At 41.2% G+C, this 18,401-nt stretch overlaps 1 long non-coding RNA gene across 5 annotated transcripts in view; it reads left to right on the top strand.

Annotated features, from left to right (window-relative positions):
* The window catches only part of LOC120366045 (uncharacterized), a 123,795-nt gene that overhangs the window by 99,111 nt on the left and 6,283 nt on the right, over positions 1-18,401 (top strand). Inside the window, exon 6 of one of the 5 annotated variants that reach the window (XR_012512438.1) lies at positions 8,508-8,649. The exons of the other annotated variants lie outside the window; for them this stretch is intronic. This is a non-coding gene — a long non-coding RNA (uncharacterized LOC120366045). The remainder of the gene's footprint in view (positions 1-8,507; positions 8,650-18,401) is intronic. 5 annotated transcript variants of the gene reach the window in all.

Genomic DNA, 18,401 nt, shown 5'->3' with positions numbered 1-18,401 from the left:
AGACCATTGGCCAGTGAAAGACACTCCAGAGGAGGTCCAGAACATAAAGTGATTTTCCTAAGCCATTTCAAATGTTGGAGTGGCTGAGGCAGGATTCTCTTTAGGATATTCTTTTCCCATGAGATGAGCACTTTTTCTGTGAGCCTTCAGTTTCTTCCTTTCAGAAGTTCAGTACTTCCTTGAGTTCCTGCTGGAGAAGATCTGGGCACTTTTCTAACTGTGGCCTTTCTGTAGATGGAACTAGCCTCACACACAGGCAGTATGTCAGATGTGATTGGGTATTATTCTTTACTCCTCCTCCTGGCAAGATAATTTTGCATCTTAACCTTGGCCCTATGATTTTCAACGTTTCTCTGGAGGAGGAATGTACTCCTCTATATTACTGACACCAGACTTGGGTATATCACTTGCTTTAGCCAATGGAACCTAAATGGAAATGATTTAGACCAAGTAGAAGCAAAAACATTAAGAACCATTTGTAAGGTTCAGCCATGTCTTATTTTTTTCTTTTCCACAATAATAGCATGTCCCAAATACGGGCTGTTCCTGCAGCCTGGGTCTTGAAATGAAGAAACATGAAGTAGAGCCATGAACATGCTGTTGCTGCCTCTGACAACAACACAAGAAAGAAATTGAAAATAACACATCTGAGTTCAATGTTGTGCATGCTGAGTTGAGGTGCTCAGGGGATAAATTCAGTAGGATATATTAGTTTGAATTTTAGGAAAGAGATCTGAACAAGAGTTACAGATTATTGTTCATCTGGCCACAGATGGTACTTGAAGCTTTGAGATTCAGTGAAATCCCAGTGAGAACAGCAGCATAAAAGAGGGAGGGACTAAACATCAACTCAACTACATTAAAGTGATGGTAGAGGAAGAAGAGTATGGGAGAGGCTGGGAACGATGGGAAGGGAAATGGGAGCCACATAAGCTACAAAGAAAAGTGAACTCTCTTCACCTCCAGTACTGGAATTGCTCTTGAGGTAAAAAATCATTTTTTTCTTTTCTTTTATAATATCACTTCATGTGAGCTTGAAAACACCCTTGTAAGGTATAATTAGAGGAAAATAGACACATTTTTCTCCAAGGTAGAAATTAGGAAACTAAGACTCAGAAGGATAAATATCTTGCCGAAAGTTTTTTGTTTTTTTTTTTTAATTTGAAATTGTGGTAAACAAAACCCACATAACATAAAATTTACCATCTTACCCACTTCTAAGTATACAGTTCAGTAGTGTTTAATATATTCACATTGTTATGTAATCAATCTCCAGAGCTGCTTCACCTTGCAAAATTGAATCAGCACCGATTAAACACTTAACTCCCCATTCTCCTCACCCCACATCCCCGGGAAACCACCACTCTATTTTCTGTCTCTATGGATTTGACCACTCCAGGTACCTCATTTAAGTGAAATCCTGTAATATTTGTCCTTTTGTGCCTGGCATATTTCACTTAGCATAGTGTCCTCAAGGTTCAATCATGCTGTAGGATGTGTCAGAGTTTCCTTCCTTTTTAAGGCCTAATAATACTCCATTGTGTCTACAGACCTCATTTTGTTTGTTCATTCATTGCCAGTGTACACTTGGGCTGCGTCCACCTCTTGGTTCCTGTGAATCTTGCCTCTATGAGCATGGGTGTGAGGCACTGTCTTTCTATGGCAAGGAAGACAGACAAGGGACCCTGAGAGAATGTTGTGAAGACAATAGAAGAGATTTCATTGCTGCTCTTCATGCGGAAACAAGACTAGTTTTGCTCCTGAGGGAGTCAGGGAAAGAAGAATGGAGAAGGGGAAAGAAGGGGAGGTGGAGAGAGATGATCCAGGGAGAGAGGGCAAGGCAGGGATTATGTGGGTGAAGGGACCAGTGAAAATTATCTATTGTTTTGTGGTCAAAGAACAGAGGTATTTAGTGTTCAATATAAAATGCTTAAAGTGCATATTTTGTTTCATCCTTCCTTGCTAGCTAGCACATTTTAGGAGAATCTCCTACACAGAAATGCTCTGTGTGAGTTGGGTTTTGGTGGTAAGTGAAGAAGGGGTTAGTTTCCCATCCAGGTTGATATGGAATAGACAGAAAAGTGAACAGGGGAGAGCAACACAAGCTATCCACTGTCCCAAGGAGGAAGGCAGTTGTTTTCAGAGGTAGCTACAAGCCTGCAAGTCCCCTGAGAGTTCACAGACATTTTGGGGACAGATCTGGATTTCCATGGAACCTACTTTAGGACTTTGAACTTCCATGGAACACAGCTTTGAGTCAGTCTTGTCTAGATCAGGGTTTCTTAAACTTGAGTGTGTCTAAGCATTGCCTGAGGGTCTTGATCAGGTGCACATTTTGATTCTGTTAGCTGGTGTGGAGCCTGGGATTCTACATTTCAAATGACCTCAAGCACATAGGTGATGATGGTGCTGCTGGTCTGTGGACCACACCTTGGGTTTTAGGGCTTTTGATCGTAAAGCTGGGAAAATCATAGGATAATTGCCACCCCTTCCCCTATCATGCCCCTACATACCATTTCCTGAGAAAACAGGGCTCTCCTACCCTCTCAGAGAAGGGTCGTGACAGAGAAGTCCATGAAGAGGCCTTGCTCTCTTGTTAACCATCCATACCCCAGTCCCTCCTCCATCCCCAACTCCTACAGAGTACATTGAGTGGCCCATTCTGGATGCTCTGGCCCAGGTTATTAGAACAACAAACAGTAGTGGGGAAACCAAAGACTCTTTTTACATGGTTGGCCTCAGAAGTCCGTCTCCCAGAAAGATGGACAAAGGTAAAGAAAAATTAAAAATTGGTATTTTTCTCTAGAAAAGTCACTCTGGGGAGCCAAGCATTAATTGAGTACTTGGTTATGAGAGGGCTGTGTGGTAAACTCCCTTGTTTTCAACAGATGTTGAAGGAGTCTGAGCCAGAGTTCAGGAAAAATGTTCTCTCTACATATCCACCCCAGCCCCTGAGCTGTGATAAAGTTGGCTAAACGACATTCAGGTCAAGTCAGGCTCTGGAAACGTCAGAATTCACTGAATGCGAAGTGAAACATGAAGTGGCTGGAGAGCATCCAATGAGAGGAAGAGGAGGAGACCTAACTGGACTGGGCACCTACCCTGATTCCAGCTTGTGCTAGGAGCTTCAGGGCCTAAGAACTTCACGTCCTGTATATATGACGAATGACGTGTGTGGCCTAGAGGATGAGGTAGCTGGGTTCTCACTGACTATATACTCAGCAAGTTACTTAACCTCTCTGAAGTTCATCATTTGCAAAACTAAGGGCAATGCTGCCCATCTTTAGGTCCTGTATATAGGTCTCACTGCGGCCAGACCATCTTTACTTATAGCTGAAATCTGCCCTTCTGAAATAGCCATACTATGGGATTCTGTGCTAATGCTGCCCTTCATAGTCACAGTGAGCAGGACAGCATCACATCTCTGCAATAAATTTCGCAGTTCAAGTACATCATGGTCATATCCATTGGCCTATCTCATTTCAGAACTACCTGGGAGGAAACAGGGGGTGATTATTCTCCAGGGCTTCAGATCAGGACATGGAAACCTCAAGATGCTGCTTGGATTTGTGGTAGAATCACAGGCTCTAGAGTCTCACTGCCTAGGTTCAAAGCCCAGCTGCTCATTAGCTGCATGTCTTTGGACAAGCCCCTCAAGCCCTGTAAGCCTGGGTTTTCTCGTCTGTAAAATGGGGTTAATGATATCACATACTGAATAGGGCTATTGTAAGGACTAAATGAAAGTAAAGTGCTTAACCTCTGGGTAACAGAAACTTTCCTTCTGCTATTGAGGGGAGAGAGAAGAAAACAGTGGAGGTTGAGTGACTTGCTCAATGCCACGAAATGGCAGCACCATATCAAGATCACTGATATTCTCATGCTAACTCTAAAATCCCTTCCATTACCTTCAATATCTTGCATTCCTGGATCTTTCAGAGACAGAAACTCCCCAGCGAACCCATGTTGGCAGGGCTTGGCTCCACACTGTACTGCTCACAATAGGTGATTACACTGTGATATGGTCAGGGAGTAGCTGCCTTTCTCAAGTCTCCTCAGCGTGAAATTGCTGTGTTAACATTCATGCCTAAGAGTTAGGCTGCCCTTTTCCCTTCAGACTCTTTTAAAATGCAAATACCCTAGCAGGGTAGGGGGGGCGAAGAAGGGAACCCACATTGACTGAAAGCCTGTCACGGTTCAACCATTCCACAGAAGTCAGCTCTCTGCATGCTCACAACGTTTGTGCAGAGCACGGTGTTATTCCTGCTTCATATGTGAAGAGAAAAAAGCTCCGAGAGATTTTTTATTTTATTTATTTATTTATTTATTTTTGAGACAGAGTCTCACTCTGTTGCCAGGTGCTAGGCTGGAGCACAGTGGCATAATCTCGGCTCACTGCAACCTCTGCCTCCCGGGTTCAAGCAATTCTCCTGCCTCAGCCTCCCTAGTAGCTGGGACTACAGGCTCACACCACCACGCCCAGATAATTTTTGTATTTTTAGGAGAGACAGGGTTTCACCATGTTGGCCAGGATGGTCTCAATCTCTTAACCTTGTGATCCTCCCGCCTCGGCCTCTCAAAGTGCTGGGATTACAGGCTTGAGCCACTGCGCCCGGCCCCAGAAAGATTAAGTAACTTACCTGGATCACAACTAGCGTTGGATCAGATAAGGATTTGAACAATAGGATTCTGATTCAAGTGTCTACACTCATAATCACTAGATGTAGGCCCTAATCGGATGCTACTTCTCTCCAACAGGAAGAGAAGATTAATATTTATAGAGGACTTCTCCTGCATAGCACAGTTTATAGCCGTTTTGCCCTCCCTTGCTCATTCTCTGTTCCATATCAACACAGACATGAAACTTAATCCCTTTGTCCTTTCCTACCCCCTCAAAAAAAAAAAAATGCTGCATACAGAGCATTTGTGTGTAGCAGACCTTCCCCAAATGTGCCGTTACATATGAATGTACATTGTCTCATCTGACCCTTCCAGCAACACTACAAGATGGGCACCATTGCCCTTAGTTTTGCAGCTGGTGAACTTCAGAGAGGTTAAGTAACTTGCTGAGTAACTATCGATTGAGCGGGAACTCAGCTAGCTCATCCTCTAGGTCACACTGCCTCCAAGCTTGCAGGCAGTGTCTAACATTCACCCCGGGGGCCTTAGTTAGATTCTTTCAGGATGTTATAATAGGCAGCTGGGGCTGGGCAGGCCCAAAGTTCAGTGCCTCTAGAAAGAAGCTTCATTCACCAGGGTGGGGAGGTCACTGGGGAGTAATGAGGGGTGATGGTGGGGGTATCCAACACAGTGGGTGGAGTAAGTTTGCAGAGAGTTTGGGATGGGAAGGAACGAATGCTACAGGCAGGCTGTCAGTGTCAGGAATTCCAGATATTTTCCAGAGGATAAGTTTGGCCCACTGTGGATCTTGGAATCCAACTATGTGTGTATCCAAGGAAGCCAGAGATTCGACAGCATATGGTCCACAGTAGGCAGATGTGCCCCACCACTGGCAGATGTTAAGGGCTCACAGATGGAATGAGGCCAAGGAAGAATCAAGCTGGGCCCCTCTTGGGGTATCTGGAGAGGCGGGGTATCATAGTGGTTAAGAGAGAAGATTTCTGAGGCCACATCACCTGGGTTCCAACCTGAGGTTCTCAGTTTTTTATCTATGTGACCTTGGCAAGTTACTTAAGTCCTCTGTGTCTCATGTTCCTCATGTATCTAATGGATAAATTAATGGAATTGAACCCATAAATGCATTACGGAGATTAAATAAATGAGAAAGAGAAAAGCAGTCCCTGACTTCTCATCATACTGTGAACTGGCCCAGCACTGAAAGCTAGGCCTCCGTGTTAGGTGCTGCCTGGCACTCATGGGCTAGGTTGAGGTACTCTCCCATGGAAAATGAATAATCTCACAAGTGGGCCAAAAATTTTTAAGAGACTATTTTATGATTTTTTGACAAGCACATACAAAATCAGGGTCACTGTGCAAACCACAAAAATACCAAATATCAGACTCTCCGACCTTATATGAGTGATTGCTGCTTCTTTTTTTTTTTTTTTTTTTTTTTTTTTGAGATGAACTGTGTTGCCCAGGCTGGAGTGCAGTGGTGCACTCTTGGCTCACTGCAACCTCTGACCCACCAGGTTCAAGTGATTTTCCTGCCTCAGCCTCCCAAGTAGCTGAGATTACAGGCTCCTGCCACCACACCTGGCTAATTTTTTTTTTTTTTTTTTTTTTTTTGTATTTTTTTAGTAGAGACAGGGTTTCACCATCTTGGCCAGGCTGGTCTTGAACTCCTGACCTCATGATCCACTGCCTCGGCCTCCCAAAGTGCTGGGATTACAGGCATGAGCCACCACACCCGGCCTGCTGCTTCTTTACTAAAAACTTCTTCGGCCTCCTTCTAGTCTTCTTTCCCTCTAGATAAGATTCATTAAGATAATCATAGAATATCCCCATTTCCTGGCAGCACCCAATACAGAGCAAACCCCCACTTCCTTAAACTCTCTCCATTATCGCATAACTCCGGCTTGCATCATGTAAGTCCTTTCAATATCCTCTGCTGAGATACCCCATGAATCCCTATGACGTGAGTTTGCAACACATCAATAAGCTCAATTTTGTTCAACTACAGTTGTGTTCCTGGTGGTCTTTGGCTGGAGGGCATGGATGTAAGTTAATAACTGGAAAGCATGTAGAACAGTTCTTGGCACAGGAAAAGTATCATGTAAGGGAGACCATCGTAATTACTGGGTAGGTTACCAAGGCAGACTCAGATACAGGAGGGAGAACAGCAGCAGGACAGAGGCCAAGTGGAATAGTGGATTTAAGGCTAGGGGACTTCAATTTACATACCTTTTTAGTATTCATAATATTAACTAACATGCTAGCAAACACTTCAAAAGGGCCAGGCAAGTTATTGAGTATGTGTTGTGGATGATCTCACATGTTTACTGTGGTACCAGGGGCAAGTTGCTTAACCTCTGTGAGCCTTAGTTTCTCCATCTGTAAAAAATGGGAAAAAGAAAAATACTTACCTCATAGGTTTGTCCTGAGGCAACAATGAGAATATGAATGTGCTGTAGGCTAGGAAATTATATTAAAATATGACTTAAATGGGCAAAATCTGGACTACAGGCATAAGGCTGCCTGGTTATTCCAACTTAAATCCAAAGTTGGCAAGGGAGAGAGAGCTAGGCTAAAGTAAGTTCACTTAACTTTCTGTATTATTTTACATTCGTATTGTTGAGGCTGTTTGACTCTGAACTTGGTTGCTTTGCAACAAGAGGGAAAGGGCATCACTCCAGGATTCCCTTCAGCAGCCTCACGCTGCCACGAAGGTCCTCCTTTGGGGAGACCAGGAGTGATGCAAGCTTTGTTTCGTGTCCGTTACTCACATAAGCAAGAAACTTGTTCAAGATCTGGTTTCTTGGACAAAATGAGAATAAATTTAATTTTACTCCGTATATTTGCGATGAGGATCAAAGAAGAAGGTGGGTATGAGACTGTCGTAAGCTATGAAGGGGACAAAAAGTACCATGTAAGGGAGGCCATCATAATTACTGAGGTTACCAGGGCAGACTCAGTTGAGGACTGAGTTCTTGCCCAAGGTGCTTGTTCCTATGTTGGTGTGAATTAACCCCCACCCTGTAAAGCCACAGCATTAGGTAGGATACAGGCTAAGTGTACCAGGGATCCCTACACTGGACTTATGTAAAACAAATGGACTTTATTTCTCTCTTACCTAATAGTCCAGAGGAAAGTAGTCAGGTGAGTGAGGTGCTCTGCTCCACAAGGTGCCCCAGGTGACTTCCAACTTGTTTCCACACTGTTCCTACAGTGTTGGCTTCATCTCTGGTTGAGGCTGAGTGACTGCCTTATTCCATTTCCAGCCTGCAGGGAGAAAAAGAAGTTAATCCAGCATAAGGGACTTTGTTTTTAAAGAGGGTGACCTGGAGGTTTCAGGCATCACTTACCGTAAGTCACATCCCCACACTGCAAGGAAAGATGAAAAATGGATTCTCTAGTTGGGTGACCGTGTGCCCAGCTTCCATTTGGTCGTTTATTATTCTAACGTCGGGAGCAGAAATAACAGAAGCAAGAAAAGCATTATGAGAATGAATGCTGATCAGTTCACCCGCTGGATCACTGAGGCTGAGCTAGTGTCTATACTGAGTAAATACCTGGGTGAAAAGCAGAGAGTTATTCAGATATTCAAATTACACAATGCCAAATGTCAAATATTTCAAACCACTCCAGCAAATCTTTCCTTTTTCTTTTTTTTTTTTAGTTTCCCTGAATATCTTGGCACTGGGCAGGCAGAACCTAGTTTACATAATTTACCGCATGAGCACTCACATACACCCACACATCTACAGGCAGGCATGTACATACATACATAATATATACATATACACACATATGCACATAGATTTAATATGCAAAGATCCTGATCATGTACTAAAGGAATGGAAAACATTACCTACCCTCTCTCTTTTCAGCATAACCATGAAATTGCTGAAAACAAAATGAAGTCTTAAGAGCCAGAGATAGGAGTTCAAGTGTAGCCTATGACATTGGTACATGTCATAACTCTGGGCAAGTTATTCAATTTCTCTTGACTTTGGCTTCTACATTTGTAAAGTGAGTATGATATTATGATATTACCTGGTTTGAAAGCTTGTTTTGAAATTAGATAAACTACCATCCTTATTTGCCTGACATAATGCTTTAAGTATAGTTGCTGCATAATACATATTAACTTATTTTATTACTATTACTATTATTGGGCAAGTGAGGCCCAAGCAAGTTAATAGTAAACTAGGAATTTTTCATCCCCTGCTTCCTTCCTCAATATAAAGCAAGATCCTTTTGAAACATGTGCTGCTCTCAGGTGCACCTATGCAAACCACCGTTGCACGTGTATACCTACGTAACGAACCTGCATGTTCTGCCCGTGTACCCCAGAACTTAAAATACAATAAACAAATAAGTAAAAATATTTTTAAAAAACTTTGTAAGATTTGTTTAAATTGTTTATTGAAGTATAATATACATGCAGAAAAGTGCACAAATCCTAATTGTATAGTTCACTGATTTTTTCAAATGAGAATCTGTCCAAGCTACTAGCACTTAAACAGAACATTACTAGGGCCTGGAAACCCCTTTCATTATGTCCCCTAAGAATAACTGGTATTTTACCTTATAGACTAATGTTGCCTTTTCGTACTTTATGCAAGTAGAATCACAAATAGATACTTTTGGTCTGGCTTTTTTTTTTTTTCACTCTATGCACTATTTGAGACATTTATCCATACTGTTTTTGTAGTTCAGCCTGCTTCTTCTAAATGCTATGAGTGTTGCTATGAACACAGTACAGTGTATTTATCTACTCTACTGTTGATGGGCATCTCAGTTGTTCCTGGGTTTTGGCTATTACCGATAATCCTGTTAAACATTCTTTTATGTGTCTTTGGTGAACCCATTTCCACTGGGTACATACCTGCAGGTGGAATTTCCCTGTGTTAGGATTTTTACATGTTTACCTTCTGTGGATACAGCCATGCAGTTTTACCAAGTGGTTGAAGGATCTCCTGCTTTTAACTCACAGGGACATGAGAGGCACTGATAGTTCCATCTGCTCCTAATCTCTACCTTACTGGACCTATGTTTCCTGGAATCCAGGAATTTTACTATTTGGACTTAGTAGCATCTGGGGTGACCCAATATATTAGCTATTTATTGCTATGCCACAAATCTCCTCCAAACACATGGCTTTAAACAAAAATATATATTTATTATGTCTCAGTTTCTGTAGCTCAGGAATTTGGGAGCAGCTTGGCTGGTAGTTTAAGCTTGAAGTCTCTAATGAGATTGAATCAGATGTTGGACTAGGCTATAGTCCTCTGAAGGGTTGCTTGGGTCTAGAGGATCCACTTCCATGGTGGTTCTCTCATATGACTGGCAACTTGGTACTGGCTGTTGGCAGGAGACCTTAATTTTTCTGCATATTATTCTGTGCACTGGATTGCTTGAGCATCCTTACAACGTGATGGCTGGCTTCCCCAGAGGGAGCAATCCAAAAGCCCAAGGCGAAAGCAGCAATGTATTTTATGACATTGCCTTGACATCACACACTGTCATTTTCTCAGTATGTTCTTGGCCATAAAGTAATCCTTATTCAATGTGGGAGAGCTCTATATAAGGACGTACACTCCAAAAAGTGATGCTCACTAGGAGCCCTCTTGGAGGTTGGCTACCACATCATTAAGCCCTTCCTAACACCTAATAAAGACCTTTCTTTGTGATAATTAGAGCTTGCCACAGGAAACAGGTACACTGTGATAGACATGGAGAAAGAGAGAAGAAGAAATATAGAGAATAAGGTAAGTCCAGGAAGAAAAGCAGGCTTGAATAAAGCATCCAAGAGGCAGCTGAGTATCTGGGTAGGAGTGAATGAAAAATAAAGTACACGTGTGTGGTGGGTTGGGGTTAGGGACTGTAAGTAGAGGCCATAAAGTGCTTTCATTTACTTACTAATTAGATTATGACTTTTACCATGAAGACTCAACTTGGATGTTGTTTGGATAAAACTATTAGCCCAAAGTGTTAGCAAGTTTTCTCGTAAGCCATGTAACTCACCTTCCATCCATTCATTTATCCATCTTGAATTAAGCATGCAGAAAACACCAGGTGCTATTCTAGAGGGTGATGGGGGATGCAGAAATGAGCAAATACGCAAACTTTGACATGGGGATGAGAGAGGGAACTAATATGTATTGAGAATCTACTGTGTCCTAGTACATTCACATTTATTGTCTTAATTCTCACAACTACTCTAGATGGTTCCCATCCTGCAGATGAGTAAACTGAGGCTTGAGAGTTTAAATAACTTACTCAAAGTTAGAGCTGAAAAGTAGTGAAGCTGAGTGTGCTTGTACCAAGTAGAAAGTGAGTAAATGCCAGAGAAAAGTATAGACAGTGCAATGGTGTTCAGATGATGGCATAAGTTGTGTTGCTTGGGGAGGTAAGAGGGAGCTTCATGAGATGGTAGCATATTAGCTGAGTCTTAGCAGATGAGGAGGAGATAATGGAGAAAGGCCATGTGTCAGGAGTAAAGTATATCAAAAACAAAAGCATAAAGGGAAAATGGATAATTTTAAATAAAATTTGTAGGAGGCAGTTGGTTTGGACTGAGCTCCTGTACCAGGTCCAAAAGACCAAACCAAAATGGAATCATTGATGTTAAAGTTCCACATGACCAAGCTGAGACAAAATTGTTTATCTGACTTTCTGATAAATCAACAGAGTAAGAAACAATAGCCAAATCCTCAAACAAGCTAGTTTTAGCTGGCACGCTAACAAAGTCCCCTCTGCTTTGACCTTTACAAGGAAAGTAACTTTGAAACAACCAATCTGCTTTTTGTTTTCTGTTTCTGCTTTCCTTGGCCCTTTTCTGTTTATAAAACCATCTTCTGCTCAGCTTATGGGAACACTGAAACTTCTTTGTAGAATGAGGCGTTGCCCAATTCTGAAAACAAACAAAAGTCAGTTAGGATCTCTAAATCTGTTGTAATTTTGTCTTTTGATAATATGCACAGAGAGACACGCATAGATATATACCATGTGCCTGTAATGAAACATGTATAAAGAAAAGAAGTAACTCATAAGGGTGAATAAAATGGGTTCAGGCCACACAAATACCATCCAGATACCAGACATAGTCATTCTCTAAAACAACAGTCAGAGAAAGCTAGATCACCATTTTTACGACTATGAACTCCCTTTAGTTCGTTTGGATAACATCTTCTTCAAGGTTTTTCAAAATTAGATTATGAGTGCACCTTTGCATACACACAGCAAACATTGTAAATTGACAAACTGTGAGATAGTCTAAATTACTGAGTAAAAAATGAGAAATAGCATTGATCAATGACAGTGCCAACAACTGTACTTTTTTAGTTGAGTTGTGAAATCTTGGGCAATGAGAACCCCAGAATGAGGAGGCCAAGAAAGGGGTAGGATATAAGTTTTAAACATAAAACAGATTAGCAAAAGAAATAGCAAGGTAGTCTAATGGTCAGGTTCTTCTAGTTAGAGATGAGAGAACTCCTAGAAAAGACAGCAGGCCTTGTGGCTACTGATTTCCAGAAAAATCCAAGGATCTCGGATCTAAGAGAGGCTCAAGGAATTATTTACTCTACCTTTGTGATTTACCTATGAGAAAACTGAGGCAAAAAAATAGCAATAACTTGTCCTTTTAGAAGAGAGCACCGTCTAAGACACCTTAGCCTCATGAGAATAAGGATATAATCCTTCACTTCAAGAAGGCTGTGTGAGTGGAGAGCTCTCTGAAAATGGTTAGATGTAAAACATGACTGTTATGAGTAGGTATGTGTCCTCTTCAAATTTAGAATTTGAAGACTTAACTTTCAGTATCTTACAATGTGACTTTATTTAGGGTCAGTGTGGACATAATGAGTTAAGATGAGGTCATAATGGAGTAGGGTTGGCCCTGATCCAATATGACTGTTGTCCTCATTAAAAGAGAAAATTCAGAAGGCACACAATCTCTGCCACACGAACATGAAGGCAGAGATTGGAGAGAGGCGCCTACAAGCCAAGGAACGCCAAAGGTTTCCAGCAAACCACCAGAATCTAGGAGGGAAGCCTGGAACAGAGGCTCCCTCATAGCCCTCAGAAGGAATCAACCCCATGAACACCTTGACCTCGGACTTTTCATCTCTAAGACCATAGACAATACATTCCTGTTCTTTAAGCCATCCTTATTTGTGGTACTTTGTCATTGCATCACTAGGCAACTAATACAATAGCTGTAAGAAAGACAGATTACATCGTAGCCACAGGAAGTTGGCAGTGTGAAGGAAGGAACACTACATTAATAAAATGTTAAACCATGCATTAATTCATTCAGATACTGAAGTATGTATGAGACAACTAGCTTGGTCCTAAAGTACATACATGTAGAATTAGAATCAGACTTTTCCTGCCTTTGAGAAGCTCAAAGCAAGTGAGGTCCAGTGAGGCATATAACACAAGTAAATGTTACGGGGTCCTAAAGACACAAGATAGGAAAAGTCTGAATGTAGAAAATGATACCTGAGCCAGCCTTTGAAGAATGACTATGTTTGCTTGCTGGTTGGTTAATAGAGCTGATTGTTTCTGCCACCAGAAAGAGCCTCCTAAAATCTGTCTGGTCCACCCAGCCATCAAAAGGGCAACATCGCAGGCATGCTAAGTTTGTTCAATCCAGCAGGTCAAACAACCCCAACAACCCAGGACAATTGCCTTGCTCCCCTGCCCTAGTTGGACTGCCATTTATAGGAAAAATGGGAACAGAGATGCTGACCTCTGGCTGCTCAGGCCTGAGTCCCCTTGGAGCTTCAGGCTCATGCAAGAACTGGCTTCAGAAAGTCACCCCTGTGTGTGTGGCGGGGGGTGTGGTCTTCCTATTCTGGCTGCTCAGACCTCTCTGCTGTGCTAAAAAGTCAGATTGTGTTATTTATGTATTAAAAACAACAACAAAAATAACCTTTTCTTTCCAAATGTTCCATGCAAGGGAAGCCAAGCCTTCAGCAGATCATTAATATGTTGATGTTTTGAAGGACTAAGCTTCCAGGCCCTGAAACAGAAGCCAGGCCTGCTGGCTTCTGCCTTGAGATCTCTTGGCTTTCACTAATAAGGCCCCCCAGGCTCCTAAACTATAGCTCCTGGTAGCCACTGCTCTGAGCAATGCTGCTAAGAAACACAGCAAAGAAGAGAGCCAATTGCAACTGGAGCCACATCTGCCTCTGTGATGATGTCAGATGTGCTGAGGGGAGGGAGGCCTCTCTTGACTCAAATTACCTCCCCAGTGGTCTGACATGTTCCCTGAAATTCCATTAAGATGATGGAACCTACTCCTTTATGTTCTTTTTTTCTTTTCTTTCCTTTCTTTTTTTTTTTTTTTTTTTTTTTTTCTTTTTTGAGGCAGGGTTTCACTCTTGTTGCCCAGGCTGGAGTGCAGTGTCACTATCTCAGCTCACCGCAACCTCTGCCTCCCAGGTTCAAGTGATTTTCTTGCCTCAACCTCCCGAGTAGCTGGGATTACAGGCATGTGCCACCAAGGCTGGCTAATTTTGTATTTTTAGTAGAGACGGGCTTTCTCCATGTTGGCCAGACTGGTCTTGGACTCCCGACCTCAGATGATCCGCCCACCTCAGCCTCCCAAAGTGCTAGGATTATAGGAGTGAGCCCATACCTGGCCTCCATCTATGTTCTTAGGGAGAACAATGGAACAGGATGGGAGCAGGACAGAAACCAGCAGTCTGCTTGGCTTGGCTAATTGCATTGGTCAGGGCCTGCAAACTCATTTGCCCCAGGTCCTAAGCTCCCTTGGGGTATTGCATCAGCCCCATCCACTATGGTTGTTGCCTACCTGGCCCCTCCAGACATTTGTTTTTGTAACTCTTGCTCAAGGCATCCCTACACATGGTTTTGACCACACCTGGGTGGAAATATTTCAAAAAATTTTCATCCCTAGCCCATGCCTTTCTCTTAAGGCTTATGACTCTTCTAATTGCTTGTCTTCAGGTGCTTCATCCTTTACTCATCATCATTCCTCATAAAATAACGCCCCCTCTTGAGTTTCCCAAGTCAGAAACCTGGAACGCATCCTTGAACCTTACCTTCCAGCGTATCCAATTAGTCACTACATTCTACTAACATTACTTTCTAAAAGTTTCTTATAACTGTTTTATCCTCTCTATTTCTTTCGAATACTGCCCTAACTGGTAACTACATCATCTTTTGCTTAAACTACTACAACAGCTTGCAGAAGGTTTCCCTACTATCAGGTCATCTCGATCCAATCTATTTTCTCCTTGATAGCCAAAGTATTTTTGTAAATGTAAATCACACTATAAAACTACGAATATAAAAAGTACCTCAACGCAATTAATGCCGTACATGAAAAACCCACACTTGACATCCTACTCAATGGTGACAGACTGAAAGCTTTTCCTCTGAGATAATGAATAAGAAAAATGTCTGCTTTTGCTACTTCTATTTAACACAGTAGTGAAATTCCTGGCTAGAGCAATTAGGCAAGAAAAAGAAAAAAAGGGTATCCAAATTGGAAATGATGAAGTAAAATTGTATATGTTGGTGGACGAGATATGATCTTATTTAGAGAAAACTCTAAATTCCACAAGAAACGGCTAGAACTAATAAACAAATGAGAAAAGTTGCTGTATACAAAATCAACGTGCAAAAATCAGTTGCATTTTTATAAACTAAAGCAATCTGAAAAAGAAATTAAGAAATAATTCTATTTGTACTAGCATCAAAAAAAAGAATAAAGTAGAAATAAACTTGACCAACAAAACAGAAGCCTTACACACCAAAAACTATAATATATTGCTGAAAGAAATTGAAGAAGACATAAATAAATGAAGAGACAGCTTTTGCTGATGGACTGGAAGACTTACTGTTATTAAGATGTTGACACTACGCAAAGCAATCTAGGGATTAAATGCAATTTATATCAAAAGCTCAATGACATTTTTTGCAGAAATTTTTTGGACTTTTTCCTAAAAATATGTTCTAAAATATATCTGATATCTCGAGGAACCCAACTAGTCAAGATAATCTTGAAAAAGAAGAACAAAGTTGGAGGTCTCAGCTTTCTAATTTCAAAACTTATGGCAAACTATAGTAATTAAAACAGTGAGGCCAGGGGTAGTGTCTCATGCCTGTAGTCCCAGCGACTCGGTGGGCTGAGTCAAGAGGATCACCCAGGAGTTCAAGCCTGCAGTGAGCTATGATCATGGCACTTCACTCTAACCTAGGCAAAAGAGCAAGGCCTCATCTTTTTTAAAAAAAAATGAACAAATACACCAGGCACGATGACTCACGTCTATAATCCCAGTACTTTGGGAGGCTGAAGTGGGCAGATCACGAAGCTCGAGACCATCATGGCCAACATGGTGAAACCCCATCTCTACTAAAAATACAAAAATTAGCTGGATGTGGTGGCATGCATCTATAGTCCCAGCTACTCAGGAAGCTGAGGCAGGAGAATAGCTTGAACTCAGGAGGTGGAGGTTGCAGTGAGCCGAGATTGTGCCACTGCACTCCAGCCTGGGGATAGTGAAAGAACAAAAACAGAAACAAAAAATGCACTCAGAAAAAACAGTGATGTACTGGTATAAAGGTATGAACATAGACACAGACAAATGGAATAGAATAGAGAGCCCAAAACTACACCCTTGCATATATGGTCCAGTGATTTTCAACAACGGTTCCATGACCAGTCAATGGGGAAAAGACAGTCTGTTCAACAAATAGTATTAGGAAAACTGATTAGCCACATGCAGAAAAATGAAGTTGGACCTTTACCTTACACCATATTCAAACTTAAAATTGAACAAAGACCTAAACAAAAGAGTTGAAAATATAAAACTTTTAGAAGAAAACTTAAGGGAAAATGTTCATGATATTGGATCTGGCAATTATTTTTTGGATATGACATCAAAAGTACAACAAAAGAAAAAATAGATGTTAGATTTCATCAACATTAAAAAAGTTTTGTGTGTGAAAGGCCACTATAAACAGAGTAAAAAGGCAACACATGAAATGGGAAAAAATACTTACAAATCATACATCATGTGAAGGATCAATATCCAGACTACCTAAAGAACTCCTACAACTCAACAACAAAATAAACAATCCAATTTAAAGCAAGACACAGAATTTGAGTAGACATTTCTCCAGAGAAGATATTCAAAAAAATAAGCACTTAAAAAGATGCTCAATATCACTAAATGTTAAGGAAAGGCAAATCAAAGCCACAATCAGGTATCACTTCACACACATTAGAATGGCTAGTATGTGAAATTCAACCAACCAAACAAACAAACAAACAATTAAAAAAATTCAGAACATAAGTTTTGTGAGAATGTGGAGAAATTAGAATGCTTGTGCATATAGATTGTGCAGCCATTGTGGAAAACAGTATGGTGATTCCTCAAAAAATTAAACATAGAATTATCATATGATTTAGCAATTTCACTTCTGGATATATACCCAAAAGAATTGAAAGCAGCACTCAAACAAATATTTGTACACCCATGTTCATAGCAAGATTATTCACAATAACCAAAAGGTGGAAGCAACCCAAGGATTTACAGAGGGATGCCTGCATAGGCAAAATGTGGTGTACACACAATTATGGAACACATGCCAAATGTGGTATATGTAAAATAGAATATTATTCAGCCTTAAAAAGGAAGGAAATTCTGACACATATCTGCAACATGGTTGAATCTTGAGGACATTATGCTCAGTGAAATCAGCCAGTCACAAAGAAAAAAATACTGTTGATTCTGTTTATATGAAGTACCTATAGTAGTCAAACTCATGGAGACAGAATGTAGAATGGTGGTTGCCAGGGTCAAGAATGGGGAATTAGTGTTTAATGAGTACAAGGTTTCAGCTGGAGATGAAAAAGTTCTGGAGATGGATGGTGGTGATGATTATATAATAATGTGAATATACTTAATGTCACAGAATTTTATTATTAAAATTTTTTAAATGAAAATCTTTGTTATATATATTTGCCCACATAAAAATGTAAATCTGGCTGGGCAGGGTGGCTCACACCTGTAATCCCAGCACTTTGGGAGGCCAAACTGGGTGGATCATGAGGTCAAGAGATCAAAACCATCCTGGCCAACATGGTGAAACCCTATCTCTACTAAAAATACAAAAGTTAGCCAGGCTTGGTGGCATGTGCCTGTAGTCCCAGCTATTTGGGAGGCTGAGGCAGGAGAATCACTTTAACGTGGGACACAGAGGTTGCAGTGAGCTGCGATCATGCCACGGCACTCCAGCTTGGCAACAGAGCAAGATTCTGTCTCAAACAAAAAAAGACAAAAATAAAAAAAATAATAATAACAGTAAATCTGGTGTGTCACTCTCCTGCTTAAAATCCTTAGTGTTGTCCCATTACCTTTAGGGTAAAGGTCAATCTCTTACTCACAAGCAAGGACTTTCTTCATCTGATCCCGTGTATATCTTCATCTCATAACTCCTTCTATTTTACCTTTCTTGGTCCAGAAACAAGTAAGTTCTAGTAGTTTCCCAAAGAGGAAGGTGGTTTAGCCACCCTGAATGTACTCAAGCAGTTTCTCCTGCCGATCTTCATGGTTCTCAGCCCTGATTACACAATAAAATCAACTGGGGAGCTCAAATCAATACTAGTGCCTAGGTACCACTTAAAACCAATTAAATTAGAAACTTCTCTGGAGGATACCCAATCATTAGTATTTTTTAAAGTTTCCTAGATTACTTGAATGGACAGCCACCGCTTTAGAATATAATTTCCCACCTGTCAG

Source organism: Saimiri boliviensis, chromosome 11, assembly GCF_048565385.1.
Source record: "Saimiri boliviensis isolate mSaiBol1 chromosome 11, mSaiBol1.pri, whole genome shotgun sequence".
Lineage (NCBI taxonomy): Eukaryota > Metazoa > Chordata > Mammalia > Primates > Cebidae > Saimiri > Saimiri boliviensis.
This window is presented reverse-complemented; position numbering and strand designations above follow the sequence as displayed.